Source organism: Pecten maximus, chromosome 4, assembly GCF_902652985.1.
Source record: "Pecten maximus chromosome 4, xPecMax1.1, whole genome shotgun sequence".
Classification (NCBI taxonomy): domain Eukaryota; kingdom Metazoa; phylum Mollusca; class Bivalvia; order Pectinida; family Pectinidae; genus Pecten; species Pecten maximus.
In genome coordinates, this window is record NC_047018.1 from 9,286,029 (window position 1) to 9,299,217 (window position 13,189).

Here is a 13,189-nt window from a genome sequence, read left to right on the forward strand (position 1 = left end):
TCCAGGCTGTGTTATCCCTGTACGCATCAGGTCGTACTACTGGTATTGTGTTGGACTCTGGGGACGGTGTGACCCATTGTGTACCCATCTATGAGGGTTACGCCCTTCCTCATGCCATTCTTAGGTTAGATCTGGCAGGACGTGATCTTACAGACTACCTCATGAAAATCCTCACAGAGCGTGGTTACTCATTCACGACCACAGCCGAGAGAGAAATCGTCAGAGATATTAAAGAAAAGCTGGCATATGTTGCCCTTGACTTTGAACAGGAAATGTCCACGGCAGCTTCTTCCTCATCACTGGAGAAAAGTTACGAACTTCCCGACGGCCAGGTCATCACCATTGGTAACGAGAGGTTCAGGTGCCCCGAGGCCCTATTCCAACCTTCTTTCTTGGGAATGGAATCATCCGGAGTTCACGAGACGACCTACAACAGCATCATGAAGTGTGATGTTGACATTCGTAAAGACTTGTACGCAAACACCGTTCTGTCCGGTGGTACCACTATGTACCCCGGTATTGCTGACCGTATGCAGAAGGAAATCACTGCCTTGGCTCCAAGCACTATGAAGATCAAGATCATTGCTCCACCAGAGAGGAAATACTCCGTCTGGATCGGTGGCTCCATCTTGGCTTCTCTGTCTACCTTCCAACAGATGTGGATCAGTAAACAAGAGTATGATGAGTCTGGTCCATCCATCGTTCACAGGAAGTGTTTCTAAATCAAAAATAGTGAAATGATAAATAACAGTGCTACCAAAACAGCCATATTGCCAATGAACATTAAAATATAACTATTGATGGTCTGAAGCGCGCCCTTTACACGCGCTGACTCATTATTTTTATGTGATTTTAGAATATATACACATGACCATTGTTTTCATTTTTATTATGCAAAGTATTTTGTTGTCGAATGATAAAACAAAAGAAAAAAATATAATAAATAAAAAATAGAAAAGATGCATTGAAGTGTTTATGTCTGTCGATATTCAATAACCGCATTCTATTAAACAACACATCATGATCGATCAGGGAAACAAGTATTTACTGTATTGCTGCATGATATAATCAATTGCATGAGTTACATATAAATATCAACTGTTATTCTATTTAAACAATTAGAAAACAAAACAAAAATCATTAAATCAGCTAGAATTAAATAAAGATACCTTTCCTGATGTCATTGTCTACATGACAATGGATGATTCCAAACCTATAAACATTTAAAAAGTTCTTGGTCAGTCATTAAAAAAAGATTAAACAAACGATATTGTTAATTGTAGCGATAATGTTAATTGTGATGATAATGTTAATTATAATGATACATGTTAATTGTAAAAATATTTTTAATTGTAACGATACATGTTACATGTAATTGTAATGATAATGCAAATTGTAACGATAATGCAAATTGTAACGATACTTGTTATTGTAACGATACATCTTACAGTTGATGTTACACAGTAAGATGAAACTTCACCACTCTCTGTCTATATGACAATTCGTGATCTAAACGTCACTTGAAATTATCCGAGATCAGACAAACATTAAATATTCAACAGGCTCGACATGCAGACTACAAAAGATACACTAGGCCGAGCATTAGGCGTAATTTACCCCTTACTGATAACGTATCTCTGGAATAAATACTACAGCTGAAGTTTCAAAGGCATGCATTGACATTGGAAAACTCTTCTGTTGGACGTTTCATTAATGTCACATTAAACCAAGGCTTACACTTACCCTCTGGGGATACTATAAATATAATAAACAATGTCCCAAAACACCAATAATATGATATTACTTTACATTCAACAGGAATTTGATAACAATACAAGTTAGGCCATGTCTCGCGATACAAATCTGATAAATACCATTTGTTACTATCGAAAGAACAGCAAACTACATGTTCTTTATATCTTTTGAACACATCGCGGTGGACACTGCCTCAAATATCTTTTATCACTTCCATATCAGCTTCCATTCTTTTTTCATTTTATTTTTGTTCCTGAATACGATCCTATTAATTTTCTTTCGTTTTCTTTTCTTATTTTGTGTAATAAATTACCAGTTGTTACTTCCGAACATTTTATGGATTTTATTGCTTTGTTGACAATATCATGGTCTACCAAATCTTTGTCTATGATGTTTCATGAAAAATTGTTCTTGAGAGTGGATTCGTCATTTCACGAATTTGTACAAGCATTCCGAAATTGGGTGAAGATTTGTTTCCAGTATTCCTTCTACTCCTCCTTATCTGTTATGCTTGTTACATTTTTAAAACGTTATTCCAGTTGTATCGTGTTATAAGATCACTTTTATGTAACTCTCGTCACGATGTGAAGCCGAATTTGACAAAATTTGCTCCGATATCAACAGATCCGTTATAACATCGCCTCCACACTGTTATTCCTTTCTGTACACACTTCAAATAATCATTTCTCCTACACCTTTCAGGTTTTAACTTGTAGATGTAGATTAGCCGAGCAAACAACTGAACAAATATATCAAACCAAAGTGCCTATGTTGTTGTTTCCATTGTATCAAAAAGCCTCATTTTATATTCTCGGAACAGATCATTGTTTATCCCGGCATTGCTTCAATAGAATGCATATTTGACAGACTATTCGTTAATTTGTCAAAGGAGTGTATGCAGCATAACATTATATGGTGTTCCTAAACATCTGGAAATTATTATATTACGTACATTACTCGGAACTATTAGACTTTTTTCTAGGAGATATACTTGCTAATATGTTATTCATAAAACTAATAGATAGCCCAAAATAGAATTGTTAAAAATTAACGACGACGAGGATGGGATTCGAACCCACGCGGGGAGACCCCAATGGATTAGCAGTCCATCGCCTTAACCACTCGGCCACCTCGTCTTCTATTTCAGCAGCTAAACAATAGCAAACTCGTTGAATACCTCAGCATCAAACACGTAATCTGGAATGTATTCCAGGAATATTTGTAATATGGTTCTTTTTATAATTTTTATAATAATAATTATCTCAATGTATTTTATGCATAAAACGTTAACTATTCGCAAACTTTTCCCCCTCTCAATGTCTTGCTATCGAGTATAGATGGAGATTATGAATTGTCAATAATGGAAATTTTTTGTTTGTTTGTTTTGTTTTTTTTTCGTTTTTTTTTTTTTTTTTTTTTTTTTTTTTTTCAAAATGGCCTCCAGTTGTGCTGCAAACAGCTACAGGTACTGTCAACACAGCTATCATTGTCAACATGAAGCGAGACTGGTCAGCTGTTAAAAATCATTCAAATCAAAATTTTCTACACATTTAATCCCGATACAACCATACTTTCCCAACAATTTTTTACTAGACGTCTACAAGGAAATAATCCTTCTCTTTTCGGGCAATTATCGATTGGAACAACCTCCTCTAATTACTCTCCTTACAATCAGCCAATTCTGCCAATCAATAAATCCATGATATGACATTATATTCATTACATGAACGTAGGTCGTTAACAGGTAGAAGTTTAATATGAACCTGATGAGTTGATGAATTATGTTAGGTTATCGTACTGCATTAGAACGTATAATAATAAAGCAGGTTTTTTTTTGTCTCCAGACAACAATAACTACTAGATTTTTTTAATCCTTACATCTTATAAAGCAATAAAGGTCATCGTGAGCAAGATTGAAAAATTCTATGCGTCAGCTAGAGTTACCTCCATGTAGAGGGGGGCCCAATGGATAAGTATTATGTCGCCTTAAGGTACACATAAATAGCAAATCAGTAGATATTTTATAGACCTGTAAATCATTACTATGTTCTAATGGATCAGAAATTTATCATCTGTTAGTATGTAGCATGACTAACCATGGGACTTGCTGTTGACATGTTATTGTTAAGCTACTAGTTATGTTCTGCAAAACATGCATACAAACACGTATATTGGGGGAAATACGTTCTGAATAAAATAATTTCATCAAATGTCACATTTTCGGACAAATACAACATTTCTTTTACACATAACGATAATATATATGTTCATCAGTTTGTAACCAGCATTACTAAACTGTTCAAAATATTCTGTATTTTGGAGGAATATGATGAACCCAAAACACCGTACACTTTTTTCTGAAATATCTGATGATGCTACTTAACAAAATAATCCGTAATCGAACTAGTTGATATTTTTTACAACAAGCCTGACCCAGGTACGTTTAAACAACCGTGTTATCAGAGTATATCATAATAAACTATCGTCCATATAAACAAAAAAGTCACAGGGTTTGTCTCCAGAAAACAATGTTTTTGTTAGTTTATTGTATTGTGTAGTAACATCACTACCAACAAATTCAGTTTAACAGTATCAATGGTCTGGTACAACAAGAATCATGGGTTTCTAACAAGAATCCAATTACATCAAACAGGCTATATTCAAATGTATGCTAGAAATTCCGTTATTTTTTATTCAAATGACAGCATGTTCCACCAATGTTTCTTAAATTCGTTTTTTCATTTCAAAATATCTTACAAGTACATCATTAAATTGTGAAAGACAATGGATACAAAACTCTATTTGAATGGTAGACAAATGTTACTTCTTCTATTGATAATGACGTCTGTCTATTACTGCCTAGTACATATCATCATAACGATATCAAATACAATCCCTTCTTTCAACCTTAACACAATAACCATTCCTTCATTCCCTATTTTCTGTAATGATGTTAGTATATATCAAGGTATTACATCATGACACTTACTTGACACTTACTTGTGTAGAGCATTTCATAAAAACTCAATTGTTATTTTTTTAGAAAAACGCAAGATTTCATTCCCCAATGGTCATATCTTTTCTTTATTTATTCCTGATTACGAACGTATTCTATTCACTTACATTTTGGTAATATCTAGGCTCAAAATATCCCCCACTGATTTGTGTTTGAATTAAAAGCATTCAAAGTTTCACCTATACTTTTAATCAAACATTGATTTTCAAATGATACTACATGTTACCTTTCTTTGATTAAATGTTGATACAAACTAAATAACGCGTCAAGTACATGTATATGATTTGTTCTTTATAGAGAGGAATACATATGACCCTTTTTGGTTGATGGGCGTCGTGTTTTTAAAGTAGATTGATTGTACTACCTCAGAATGCATAAGTTCGTAAAACTAATAAAGCGTGGTGCTTGTGTCAAGAAAAAACAATAACTTTGTAGTTGTTTTGTATTACTTCATTCACTACCTAAACTTAGACGGTCAGTTCGTGTTAGCCTACGTGTCACCTAGAGTTACCTCCCCTATTACCTTCCCGGTCACTTAGAATTACATGTACCTCCCAAATTTCCTTCCCGGGACATTAAATAGAGAGCAAAATAAACGACGAGGATGGGATTCGAACCCACGCGGGGAGACCCCAATGGATTAGCAGTCCATCGCCTTAACCACTCGGCCACCTCGTCTTTTAGTTAACTATAAATAATAACAAAATCCGTGATTGAGTGGCATGATGAAATGTTTTCATTCCACTTGCAATCGAAGCTGAGGGAAACATTTTATTATTGATAGGATTGATGAAGGATAAGAGACGAAAGCAAATTTAAATATTTACATCTCTCCCTTCTTCAGCTTAGTAAACTCGGACTGCGAATAATTAACATATATGCAGTAGAAAATAGGCTCAGCGGATTAATAAGCGCCGGAATCGGAAACAAAATTATGACGTCAGCTATTTGTGACGTTATCGGAACGTCAACTAAACGGTGCCATTTTGAAAGGACTGATCAACGCAATTTTAGCGTTTTCTCTTGTTACTTGATGATCTCGGCACAAAAAGCTAACGTCAAGTGATTATTTTGTGTAAAAACTAAACTGAATATTGCAGAAATGGGTGCATATTTAACTTCTTCACGAGGTAAGCTAACAACAAATGACTCAAGCGTTCAGTTCTTAGAGAACATTTGACCACGTCACTACTAAATCTGTGTCAATACACGCTGTGCTTGACAACCGGTTACAGTAGTGACGATAACTTCACTAAACATTCAGTTTAACAGTAGCAACAGTCATGTAACACAGGAATCATCAGTTTTCTAACAAGAATCCATTTACACCAAACAGGCTATATTCAAATGTATGCTAGAAATTCCGTTATTTTTTATTCTAAAGATAGCATGTTCCACCAATGTTTCTTTAATTCGTTTTTTATAATTTATTACGTGCAAAATTGTTATCAATTCTGTTTACAGTATCAATGTTTAACTCCAAACATCCCCTAACTAATATACAAGCACAGTTCTGCTATACTTTTCATTTCAAAATATCTTACAAGTACATCATTACACTGTGAAAGACAGTGAATCCAAAAATCTATTTGAATGGTACATGAATGTAACTCTTATTTTAGATCATATTCATACTGGGTTATTGATAAGCATAATGAGGCTGTCGTCTGTGTAATATTACTGCCGAATATTTAACGTCATAACGATATGAAAAAAAATCCCTTCTTTCAACTTTAACACAATAACTTTTCCTTCATTCCCTATTTTCTGTAATGATGTTACCATATATCAAGGTATTTCATCATGGCACTTACTTTTGTAAAGCATTTCCTAAAGGTCAATTGTTTTCTGAGAAAATAACCACACCAAAAATGTTTTGAACCCATGCTATTGTTTTAGAAAAACGTAAGATTTCGTTCCCCAATGGTCATATTTTTTCTTTATTTATTCCTGATTACGAACGTTTTCTATTCACTTATATTTTGGTAATATCTAGGCTCAAAATATCCCACACTGATTTGTGTTTGAATTAAAAGCATTCAAAGTTTCACCTATACTTTGAATCAAACATTGTTTTTTAAAATGATACTTTATGTTACCTTTCTTTGATTCAATGTTGATACAAACTAAATAACGCGTCAAGTATATTATTTGTTGTTTATAGAGAGGAATACATATGACCCTTTTTGGTTGATGGGCATCGTGTTTTAAAAGTAGATAGTACTACCTCATAATGCATAAGTTCGTAAAAGTAATAAAGCGTGGTGCTTGTGTCAAGAAAAAAGAATGACTTTGTAGTTGTTTTGTATTACTTCATTCACTACCTAAACTTAGACGGTCAGTCCGTCTAAGCCTACGTGTCACCTAGAGTTACCTCCCCTATTACCTTCCCGGTCACTTAGAATTACATGTACCTCCCAAATTTCCTTCCCGGGACATTAAATAGAGAGCAAAATAAACGACGAGGATGGGATTCGAACCCACGCGGGGAGACCCCAATGGATTAGCAGTCCATCGCCTTAACCACTCGGCCACCTCGTCTTTTAGTCAACTATAAATAATAACAAAATCCGTGATTGAGTGGCATGATGAAATGTTTTCATTCTACATTCAATCGAAGCTGAGGGAAACATTTTATTATTGATAGGATTGATGAAGGATAAGAGACGAAAGCAAATTTAAATATTTACATCTCTCCCTTCTTCAGCTTAGTAAATTCGGACTGCGAATAATTAGTATATATGCAGTAGAAAATAGGCTCAGCGGATTAATAAGCGCTGGAATCGGAAACAAAATTATGACGTCATCTATTTGTGACGTTATCGGAACGTCAACTAGACGGTGCCATTTCGAAAGTACTGATCAACGCAATTTTAGCGTTTTCTCTTGTTACTTGATGGTCTCTGCACAAAAAAAACTAACGTCAAGTGAGTATTTTGTCAAAAAAAACTGAATATTGCGGAAATGTGTGCATATTTAACTTCTTCACGAGGTAAGCTAACAACATATGACTGAAGCGTTCAGTTCTTAGAGAACATTTGACCACGTCACTACTAAATCTGTGTCAATACACGCTTTGCTTGACAACCGGTTACAGTAATGATGATAACTTCACTAAACATTCAGTTTAACAGTAGCAACAGTCATGTCAAACAGGAATCATCAGTTTTCTAACAAGAATCCATTTACATCAAACAGGCTATATTCAAATGTATGCTAGAAATTCCGTTATTTTTTATTCCAAAGATAGCATGTTCCACCAATGTTTCTTTAATTCGTTTTTTATAATTTATTACGTGCAAAATTGTTATCAATTCTGTTTACAGTATCAATGTTTAACTCCAAACATCCCCTAACTAATATACAAGCACAGTTCTGCTATACTTTTCATTTCAAAATGTCTTACAAGTACATCATTAAATTGTGAAAGACAATGAATACAAAAATCTATTTGAATGGTAAACAAATGTAACTGTTCCTTTACATCATATTCATGCTGGGTTATTGATAATCATAATGAGGCTGTCGTCTGTGTAATATTACTGCCGAATATTTATCATCATAACGATATGAGAAAAAAAATTCGCTCTTTCAACCTTAACACAATAACCGTTCCTTCATTCCTTTTTTTCTGTAATGATGTTACTATATATCAAGGTATTTCATCATGGCACTTACTTTTGTAGAGCATTTCCTAAAGGTGAGAAAATAACCACACCAAAAATGTTTTGAACCAATGCTATTGTTTTAGAAAAACGCAAGATTTCATTCCCCAATGGTCATATCTTTTCTTTATTTATTCCTGATTACGAACGTTTTCCATTCACTTATATTTTGGTAATATCTAGGCTCAAAATATCCCACACTGATTTGTGTTTGAATTAAAAGCATTCAAAGTTTCACCTATACTTTGAATCAAACATTGTTTTTTAAAATTATACTTTATGTTACCTTTCTTTGATTCAATGTTGATACAAACTAAATAACGTGTCAAGTATATTATTTGTTCTCTATAGAGGGGGGAAATATGACCCTTTTTGGTTGATAGGCGTCGTGTTTTAAAAGTAGATAGTACTACCTCATAATGCATAAGTTCGTAAAAGTAATAAAGCGTGGTGCTTGTGTCAAGAAAAAACAATGACTTTGTAGTTGTTTTGTATTACTTCATTCACTACCTAAACTTAGACGGTCAGTCCGTCTAAGCCTACGTGTCACCTAGAGTTACCTCCCCTATTACCTTCCCGGTCACTTAGAATTACATGTACCTCCCAAATTTCCTTCCCGGGACATTAAATAGAGAGCAAAATAAACGACGAGGATGGGATTCGAACCCACGCGGGGAGACCCCAATGGATTAGCAGTCCATCGCCTTAACCACTCGGCCACCTCGTCTTTTAGTCAACTATAAATAATAACAAAATCTGTGATTGAGTGGCATGATGAAATGTTTTCATTCTACATTCAATCGAAGCTGAGGGAAACATTTTATTATTGATAGGATTGATGAAGGATAAGAGACGAAAGCAAATTTAAATATTTACATCTCTCCCTTCTTCAGCTTAGTAAATTCGGACTGCGAATAATTAGCATATACGCAGTAGAAAATAGGCTCAGCGGATTAATAAGCGCTGGAATCGGAAACAATATTATGACGTCATCTATTTGTGACGTTATCGGAACGTCAACTAGACGGTGCCATTTCGAAAGGACTGATCAACGCAATTTTAGCGTTTTCTCTTGTTACTTGATGGTCTCTGCACAAAAAAAACTAACGTCAAGTGAGTATTTTGTCAAAAAAAAACTGAATATTGCGGAAATGGGTGCATATTTAACTTCTTCACGAGGTAAGCTAACAACATATGACTGAAGCGTACAGTTCTTAGAGAACAATTGACCGCCTCACTACTAAATCTATGCCAATACACGCTTTGCTTGACAACCGGTTACAGTAACGATGATAACTTCACTAAACATTCAGTTTAACAGTAGCAACAGTCATGTAAAACAGGAATCATCAGTTTTCTAACAAGAATCCATTTACATCAAACAGGCTATATTCAAATGTATGCTAGAAATTCCGTTATTTTTTTATTCCAAAGATAGCATGTTCCACCAATGTTTCTTTAATTCGTTTTTTATAATTTATTACGTGCAAAATTGTTATCAATTCTGTTTACAGTATCAATGTTTAACTCCAAACATTCCCTAACTAATATACAAGCACAGTTCTGCTATACTTTTCATTTCAAAATGTCTTACAAGTACATCATTAAATTATGGAAGACAATGAATACAAAAATCTGTTTAAATGGTAGACAAATGTAACTCTTATTTTAGATCATATTCATGCTGGGTTATTGGTAATCATTATGAGGCTGTCGTCTGTGTAATATTACTGCCGAATATTTATCATCATAACGATATGAAAAAAAAATCCCTTCTTTCAACTTTAATACAATTACCGTTCCTTCATTCCCTATTTTCTGTAATGATGTTACTATATATCAAGGTATTTCATCATGGCACTTACTTTTGTAAAGCATTTCCTAAAGGTCAATTGTTTTCTGAGAAAATAACCACACCAAAAATGTTTTGAACCAATGCCATTGTTTTAGAAAAACGTAAGACTTCGTTCCCCAATGGTTATATCTTTTCTTTATTTATTCCTGGTTACGAACGTTTTCTATTCACTTATATTTTGGTAATATCTAGGCTCAAAATATCCCCCACTGATTTGTGTTTGAATTAAAAGCATTCAAAGTTTCACCTATACTTTGAATCAAACATTGATTTTCAAATGATACTTTATGCTACCTTTCTTTGATTCAATGTTGATACAAACTAAATAACGCGTCAAGTATATTATTTGTTCTCTATAGAGGGGGAAAATATGGTCCTGTTTGTTTGACGGGCATCGTGTTTTAAAAGTAGATAGTACTACCTCAAAATACATAAGTTCGTAAAAGTAATAAAGCGTGTTGCTTGTGTCAAGAAAAAAGAATGACTTTGTAGTTGTTTTGTATTACTTCATTCACTACCTAAACTTAGACGGTCAGTTCGTCTTAGCCTACGTGTCACCTAGAGTTACCTCCCCTATTACCTTCCCGGTCACTTAGAATTACATGTACCTCCCAAATTTCCTTCCCGGGACATTAAATAGAGAGCAAAATAAACGACGAGGATGGGATTCGAACCCACGCGGGGAGACCCCAATGGATTAGCAGTCCATCGCCTTAACCACTCGGCCACCTCGTCTTTTAGTTAACTATAAATAATAACAAAATCTGTGATTGAGTGGCATGATGAAATGTTTTCATTCTACATGCAATCGAAGCTGAGGGAAACATTTTATTATTGATAGGATTGATGAAGGATAAGAGACGAAAGCAAATTTAAATATTTACATCTCTCCCTTCTTCAGCTTAGTAAACTCGGACTGCGAATAATTAGCATATATGCAGTAGAAAATAGGCTCAGCGGATTAATAAGCGCTGGAATCGGAAACAAAATTATGACGTCATCTATTTGTGACGTTATCGAAACGTCATCTAGACGGTGCCATTTTGAAAGGACTGATCAACGCAATTTTAGCGTTTTCTCTTGTTCCTTGATGATCTCTGCACAAAAAACTAACGTCAAGTGATTATTTTGTCAAAAAACTAAACTGAATATTGCAGAAATGGGTGCATATTTAACTTCTTCACGAGGTAAGCTAACAACAAATGACTCAAGCGTTCAGTTCTTAGAGAACATTTGACCACGTCACTACTAAATCTGTGTCAATACACGCTGTGCTTGACAACCGGTTACAGTAATGATGATAACTTCACTAAACATTCAGTTTAACAGTAGCAACAGTCAGGTACAACAGGAATCATCAGTTTTCTAACAAGAATCCATTTACATCAAACAGGCTATATTCAAATGTATGCTAGAAATTCCGTTATTTTTTTATTCCAAAGATAGCATGTTCCACCAATGTTTCTTTAATTCGTTTTTTATAATTTATTACGTGCAAAATTGTTATCAATTCTGTTTACAGTATCAATGTTTAACTCCAAACATTCCCTAACTAATATACAAGCACAGTTCTGCTATACTTTTCATTTCAAAATGTCTTACAAGTACATCATTAAATTATGGAAGACAATGAATACAAAAATCTGTTTAAATGGTAGACAAATGTAACTCTTATTTTAGATCATATTCATGCTGGGTTATTGGTAATCATTATGAGGCTGTCGTCTGTGTAATATTACTGCCGAATATTTATCATCATAACGATATGAAAAAAAATCCCTTCTTTCAACTTTAATACAATTACCGTTCCTTCATTCCCTATTTTCTGTAATGATGTTACTATATATCAAGGTATTTCATCATGGCACTTACTTTTGTAGAGCATTTCCTAAAGGTCAATTGTTTTCTGAGAAAATAACCACACCAAAAATGTTTTGAACCAATGCCATTGTTTTAGAAAAACGTAAGATTTCATTCCCCAATGGTCATATCTTTTCTTCATTCATTCCTGATTACGAACGTTTTCTATTCACTTATATTTTGGTAACATCTGGGCTCAAAATATCCCCCACTGATTTGTGTTTGAATGAAAAGAATTCAAAGTTTCACCTATACTTTGAATCAAACATTGATTTTAAAATGATACTATATGTAATCTTTCTTTGATTCAATGTTGATACAAACCAAATTTTTAACGCGTCAAGTATATTATTTGTTCTCTATAGAGGGGGAAAATATGGTCCTGTTTGTTTGACGGGCATCGTGTTTTAAAAGTAGATAGTACTACCTCAAAATACATAAGTTCGTAAAAGTAATAAAGCGTGGTGCTTGTGTCAAGAAAAAAGAATGACTTTGTAGTTGTTTTGTATTACTTCATTCACTACCTAAACTTAGACGGTCAGTTCGTCTTAGCCTACGTGTCACCTAGAGTTACCTCCCCTATTACCTTCCCGGTCACTTAGAATTACATGTACCTCCCAAATTTCCTTCCCGGGACATTAAATAGAGAGCAAAATAAACGACGAGGATGGGATTCGAACCCACGCGGGGAGACCCCAATGGATTAGCAGTCCATCGCCTTAACCACTCGGCCACCTCGTCTTTTAGTCAACTATAAATAATAACAAAATCTGTGATTGAGTGGCATGATGAAATGTTTTCATTCTACATGCAATCGAAGCTGAGGGAAACATTTTATTATTGATAGGATTGATGAAGGATGAGAGACGAAAGCAAATTTAAATATTTACATCTCTCCCTTCTTCAGCTTAGTAAACTCGGACTGCGAATAATTAGCATATATGCAGTAGAAAATAGGCTCAGCGGATTAATAAGCGCCGGAATCGGAAACAAAATTATGACGCCGTCTATTTGTGACGTTATCGGAACGTCATCTAG

At 34.4% G+C, this 13,189-nt stretch overlaps 6 non-coding genes and 1 pseudogene across 6 annotated transcripts; 1 reads left to right on the plus strand and 6 right to left on the minus strand.

Annotated features, from left to right (window-relative positions):
- LOC117324874 overlaps nucleotides 1–964 on the plus strand; it is a 14,470-nt pseudogene extending 13,506 nt beyond the window's left edge.
- Nucleotides 965–2,809: 1,845 nt separating this feature from the next.
- On the minus strand, nucleotides 2,810–2,891 carry Trnas-gcu. The gene has a single exon. It is a non-coding gene; the product is annotated as a tRNA-Ser (tRNA).
- Nucleotides 2,892–5,367: 2,476 nt separating this feature from the next.
- Nucleotides 5,368–5,449, minus strand: Trnas-gcu. Its single transcript has one exon. It is a non-coding gene; the product is annotated as a tRNA-Ser (tRNA).
- Nucleotides 5,450–7,230: 1,781 nt separating this feature from the next.
- Trnas-gcu lies at nucleotides 7,231–7,312 on the minus strand. The gene has a single exon. It is a non-coding gene; the product is annotated as a tRNA-Ser (tRNA).
- Nucleotides 7,313–9,081: 1,769 nt separating this feature from the next.
- Trnas-gcu lies at nucleotides 9,082–9,163 on the minus strand. Its single transcript has one exon. It is a non-coding gene; the product is annotated as a tRNA-Ser (tRNA).
- Nucleotides 9,164–10,944: 1,781 nt separating this feature from the next.
- Trnas-gcu lies at nucleotides 10,945–11,026 on the minus strand. Its single transcript has one exon. It is a non-coding gene; the product is annotated as a tRNA-Ser (tRNA).
- A 1,784-nt stretch (nucleotides 11,027–12,810) lies between these two features.
- Nucleotides 12,811–12,892, minus strand: Trnas-gcu. Its single transcript has one exon. It is a non-coding gene; the product is annotated as a tRNA-Ser (tRNA).
- Nucleotides 12,893–13,189: the final 297 nt, after the last annotated feature.